This window comes from Suricata suricatta, chromosome 7 (assembly GCF_006229205.1).
Source record: "Suricata suricatta isolate VVHF042 chromosome 7, meerkat_22Aug2017_6uvM2_HiC, whole genome shotgun sequence".
NCBI classification, from domain to species: domain Eukaryota; kingdom Metazoa; phylum Chordata; class Mammalia; order Carnivora; family Herpestidae; genus Suricata; species Suricata suricatta.
The window spans coordinates 75,051,603-75,057,602 of NC_043706.1; positions in this window are offsets into that span (position 1 = coordinate 75,051,603).

A 6,000-nucleotide genomic window follows, 5' to 3' on the forward strand; every position below is an offset into this window, starting at 1 on the left:
CAAAGTGACTTCTACAATCTGAAGGGAAAATTGTCCTAGTTTTCACAGAGTTGTTTTTTCTTCTCAAAATTTTCAGGTGGCCAAAAGTAGATGGTTATTTCGTCCATTGGTTTGGCCCAACAGACTCTTATCTGATGAAATATGAGCTCTGGGTTCTTAAAAGCCAAGGAGAATTGCAGCCTCTTTGGGGAAGGTCTCAGGAAGATACAAAAGAAAATCTTGCAACTGTGGTCACTCAGCTCCAGGCAGCTGCAGAGGGTTATCATAGTCTGGCTTCATGCTCTCTGGTCTTACAGATCCACTCAGTAGACTCTGGCCAGGGAGCATCCCAAACATAACAGGTGATTTGTGAGAATGAACTCCGCTATTCTATTGTGAAGGAATTAAGACAAGCCAGTCTCCAAGGGGTATGTCCAGTCACTCCTGTGTCTCATCTCTAGGCCTTATCTGACTCTGTAAGAACACTGATACCCTGAGAAGACTTCTTGGCAAACAGGTAGTATTTGGTAATTCAATCCACTTGAAGTATATATCTGATCTTGACCTTATGACTCATCTTAACTTTGCAACATAACAATATGCACAATGTATTGTTAAGGAAATGCCTAGAATTATCTGTCACTCATTTTGTTTTGCATTTTATCCCTTAATTCCTGAATAATTAATAAAAATAATTTAATATTCTTTATTCTCAGATAAGAGGTGAAGCCAATAAAAGAGGTTACTGTTGAAATAACTGAAAATGAAAGATACTCTTTTGTATTAATACAGCTTGTAGGCTCTTTGGATCAGATAACAAAAGGTAATCATTGCATACCCTCTTCATAATTTCCCCGTATCTAAGAACTCTTCTCTGTATTATTTACTTGATATTTGATTTAAATCTTTACTTAAGTAAACATCATGCTTTGGGAAGAAAGAGAGAAGGTAGGAAGAATTATGGCCTCATGGAGACTGACAGGGCAGAATGGACATGCTAAAGGCAGACAGGGAGAAGAGGGTCTGAGCAGGTACGAATGACCCCCGAGGCTAAGATCAAAAGTGGGCAGGAATTTGTTAGGGGTGGGGAAGGAGCCAGGTATTGGCAGAACCTCAGCAAAATGAATCCCAGCCTGAGAATGAAAGGTTAGATCCAGAGGTCTGAATGGAATTTGGAGGGTAGGTGGTTAGGAGGTCTGGGGGTTGATTTGGAAAAGCTAGGGTAATCGACTGAAGTTTGAGGCTTTGAACACCTGAGGGATGAGTGTTTAGTGCTGGGAGAAGAGCGAAAAGAAGGTTGGATGGAAGTTGAGGAACTAGGAGGCTGCTGGAAGCATCAGGCTGGGAACTGAGACAGAATCCTAAGGTTGGGTTGAAGAAAGAGGGCCTGAGAGTGCAGTGTGAAATCAGAGAACTGGGGAGGAGAGAGGTACCAGGAAGGCTAAGGTAGGGGATGCAGAAGGGTACAGAAGTGAGTGCAAAGTGCAAGGTTGCACAAAGGAGGAACAGAAGCCAGAGTGTCTGTTGAAATCAGGGAGGAGGCAGTGGTTTACCCTGGAGAAATGGACACAGGGATTCAGTGTCCACCATAGCGGTACGCTCTCCCGAGACTGTAGTGGACCAGGTCAATCAACGTCCATTGAGTTAAGAGGACATGTGTATGTATCACCTAAAGCAACTCTCAAAGCATAGTTTGTGGTAGAGGTGACCCTGTGTGTGTGTGTGTGTGTGTGTGTGTGTGTGTGTGTATCAAATGAATCATGCAGAGATGAAAAATACCCTGGCTAGGATTAAGAGGGAAAGATAAACGTGGAGTTAATCACAATGGAAATCCAAACTGAAGAACAAAAAGAAAGCAGACTGAAAATATTGAATCTCAAAGACCTGTGTAACAACATTAAAAAAAAAGGCCTAACATACATGTAATTGGAGTTGCAGGGGGGGAAAAAAGTGGGAGGTGCAGAAAAAATATTTGAGGAAATGATAGCTGAACATACTCCAAATTTGAGGAAAATATAAAGTCACAGATCCATGAAGCTTACTAAACTCCAAACAAAATAAGTAAAAAGAAACCTACACTGAAGCACATCAATCAAGCCCTGAAAGTAAGTGATCAAGAAAAAAGCTAAAATGCAACCAGAGAAAAAAGATACTTTACCTAGGGAGAAACAAAGAAAGACAGTTGACTCCAAGCTTCTTATCAGTAACTAATAAACAAGCCAGAAAACAATGTAGCAACATCTTTAAAACATTGAGAGAGAAAAACAAAACCAGTTCTACCCAGTAAAACATTCTGCAAAAATGAAGGCAAAATAATGACTTTCTCAGACAACAGCTGAAAATATCTATTATTAGCACATCTGCAATATAATTAATATGCAAGAAAATTCTTTAGGCAGCAGGAAGAGACATCAGAAAAAATGTTGGATCTACATAAAGGAATAAAGAACACTGGGAGTGATAAATATGTGAGTAAATGTATAAGATATTTTTCCTAATTTTCACTTCTTTATAATTGATTATTTGAAGACGAATAAGGTATTATGAGAGTTATAACATATGTAGAAGTAATATGTATGACAACAGTTACACCACATGGGAGGAGGGAGATAGATGGAAGTATTACTATAGTAAGACTCTTACACACCCGTGTGAAGTGGGATAATATTTGACCATGAGAAGTTAAAGATGTACAAAGCAAGCCCTAGAGCAACCACTAAAACAAAAGACAGATAGTGATAGCAACTCAGCCAATAATATATGAATGGAACCATAAAATATATTCAATTAATCCAAGAGAAGGCAAAAAAAAAAAGAGAGAGAGAGAGAGAGAGTGAGAGAGAGAGAAAATGGAACAAAGAGAAATTAATAGAATATAAATATTGGTATGGCCAGATTTACTCAGCTATATGGATGCTTAAATTCAGTGTAAATGGTATAAACACTCTAATTACAATGTAGAGAGTGTCTGGATAAAAAAGCAAGACTCAACCATTTGCCACCCACAAGAAATCCAAGTTAGGTATAAAGACACAGAGACAGGTTAAAAGTAAAAGAATGAAGAATGACAATACCATGCAAACACTAGTCAAAAGAAAAGTAGAGTGGCTGTATTAATAACAGGCAGAGTAGATTTAAGAATAAGTAATCTTATCATGGGGAAAGAAGGGACATTTTAAAATGATAAAGAGATTGATTCATCAAGAGATCATAACTACAAATGTGTATTCACTCAATATCACAGCTGTAAATTATATGCTGTAAAAACTGATAGAATAGAAAGGAAAAATAAATGAATCATCAATTATAGTTGGAAATGTCAAAAATCCTCTCAGTTATTGATAAAACAACAAGACAGAAAATCAGCAAGGATTTAGAAGACATAAACAACACTATGAAGCAAATTGACTTATTTAACATTTCAAATAAATATGGAGTAATCATAAATAAGGACCATAAAATGGGCCAAAAACAAGTCTCAAACTTAAAAGGATTGAAAGTATATGAAATATGTTCTTTAATTACAACTGAATTAAATTAGAAATACAGAAAGAGGAGCACGTTGGTGGCTCATTCAGTTAGATGTTCGACTTCGACTTAGGTTATGATCTCATGGTTCATGAGTTTGAGCCCTGCCTTGGGCTTACTGAGCTTACCGCTGTCAGTGCAGAGCCTGCTCTTGATTCTCTGTCCCTGTCTGTATCTGCCCCTCCCTTTCTCTCTCTCTCTCAAAAATAAACAACCATTAAAAAAATAACATGTGAAAAATCCCTAAATATTTGGAAATTGAAGAACTTCTGAAGAACCCACATGTCAGAGAACAAAGCATAAGTGAACTTAGAAAATATTTTGAACTCAAAAAGCAAGCCACAAAATAAGGGAAAACATTTAGAAAATATATATCTGATTAAGGGCACTAGTGCAGAATACATAAAGAACATTCACAGTTCAATAAGAAAGCAAACAATCCTCCCTGCTAACGTCTGAACCTTTTACCAAAGAACCTTTTACCAAAGAAGATATACAAATGGCAGTTAGGGACGCCTATGTGTCTGACTCTTGATTTTGGCCCAGGTTATGTCTCATGGTTTGTGAGTTTGATCCCCACATCAGGCTCTGCACTAATAGCATGGAACCTGGTTGGGATTCTCTCTCTCTCTCTCTCTCTCTCTCAAAAACAAATAAATAGGCATTTTTTAAAAATGACAATTAAAAGGAACCTCCACACTGTTTTCCAGAGTGGCCGCACCAGTTTACATTCCCACCAACAGTGTAGGAGGGTGCCCGTCTCTGCACACCCTCGCCAGCATCTATAGACTCTTGATTTGTTCATTTTAGCCATTCTGACTGGCGTGAGGTGGTATCTCAGTGTGGTTTTGATTTGTGTTTCCCTGATAATGAGGGATGTTGAGCATCGTATCATGTGCCTGTAGGCCATCTGGATGTCCTAGTGGAGGACCAGGGGGAGGGGAACAGGGAAAGAGAGTTGGGGAGAGAGAGGGATGCAAAACCTGAGAGACAATATATTGAATACTGAAAATGAACTGAGGGTTGAAGGGGGAGGGGGAGGGGGAAAAGAGGTGGAGGTGATGGAGGAGGGCACTTGTGGGGAAGAGCACTGGGTGTTGTATGGAAACCAATTTGACAATAAACTATTAAAAATAAAAATAAAATGGCAATTAAATACATGAAAAGCTATTCTAAATTAGTACTGGGGAGTCACAAATAAAAACCACACTGAGACTCTTGGCCTGCTGCTCTCGGGCTCCTGCTCTCTCCTTCTCCCCTCCTCTGGGGCCCTGCCAGCATGGGTCCCTGGCCCTGCTGGCTGCTCTCCACCCTCTTGCTGCCCCTCTCCAAGGTGGGCACTGCACCCTGCAACATACTTGCCAACTGCACTTAGCCCCTGAGCTGCTGGGCACCTGGGTCTTCCAGGCGGCTCTGATGGTTCCCAGCACGATGTCAACGGCTCGTTATGCGACCACCAGATGAAAAAGCAGTGGTGTACCTTGAGAAGTTGGACATAGCACGGCAATGCTGGCCATTTCACCATTTACAGTCAAGGCTTTGAGATTGTATTAAATGACTGCAAGTGGTTTGCCTTTTTTTTTTTAATTTTATTTTAGAGAGAGAGAGAGAGCACATGAGTGGGGAAGAGGGGCAGAGGGAGAGAGAGAGAGAGAGAGAGAGAGAGAGAGAGGAGAGAGAGAGGGAATTCCATGCAGGCTCCATGCTCAGCCTGGAACCCCATGTTGGGATTGATCCCATGACTCTGGGATTGTGATCTGAGCTGAAATCAAGAGTGGATGCTCAACCAACTGAGCCACCCAGGTGCCCTGGTTTGCCTTTTGAAAGTTACTGAATAGAGCATCTGTTAAGAGGCTCTTTTATTTTTATTATTTTTTTTTTGGAGGGGCTCTTTTTGAAAGACAGCCAAAAACAGACTTTGGGACTAAGAGGCAGGGCAGCACACAGCCATGGACCTGCCTACCTCTAAGAGCTAGATGAGACCTCTAGCATGCTGTTATGTGCATTTTTTTAAAGCTGCGGAGTCCTGGTGACCAACCTCCAAGGCAGGTCCTCCTACACAGGAAAAAGAAAGAAAAACCTGGGAGTCCTTAGGTGACTTCACCATTCAGCCTTTGAATAAAAGGAACAATATGCAACTCAAGCTTTTCTCTTTGGGATATTCAGTTGAAATGATTTCTCCAAAATGATTAGGATTTGAATTTTGCAGTTTATTTTGTTCACAGTGCAAATTTTATTCCTAGTTAAATTATCTTTCTGTGTGCCTTCTTTCTCTAATCACCTTGAGGAGCCCCAGCCCCTACTGTAGAGGAAATAAGTCTTCAGGGCATCTTGAGATGCACAGGTATGTTATTGGCAGGAGGACATGTTTGGGGGAACAGGCCTTCTGAGGTAAGTCCAACTGCTAACGGGTATCTTTCTGCAGATCACAGGCCTGCAGTGCCCTGGCCAGAGAGATGGGGTGGTTAATATATTTTTGTTTGTTTGTTTATT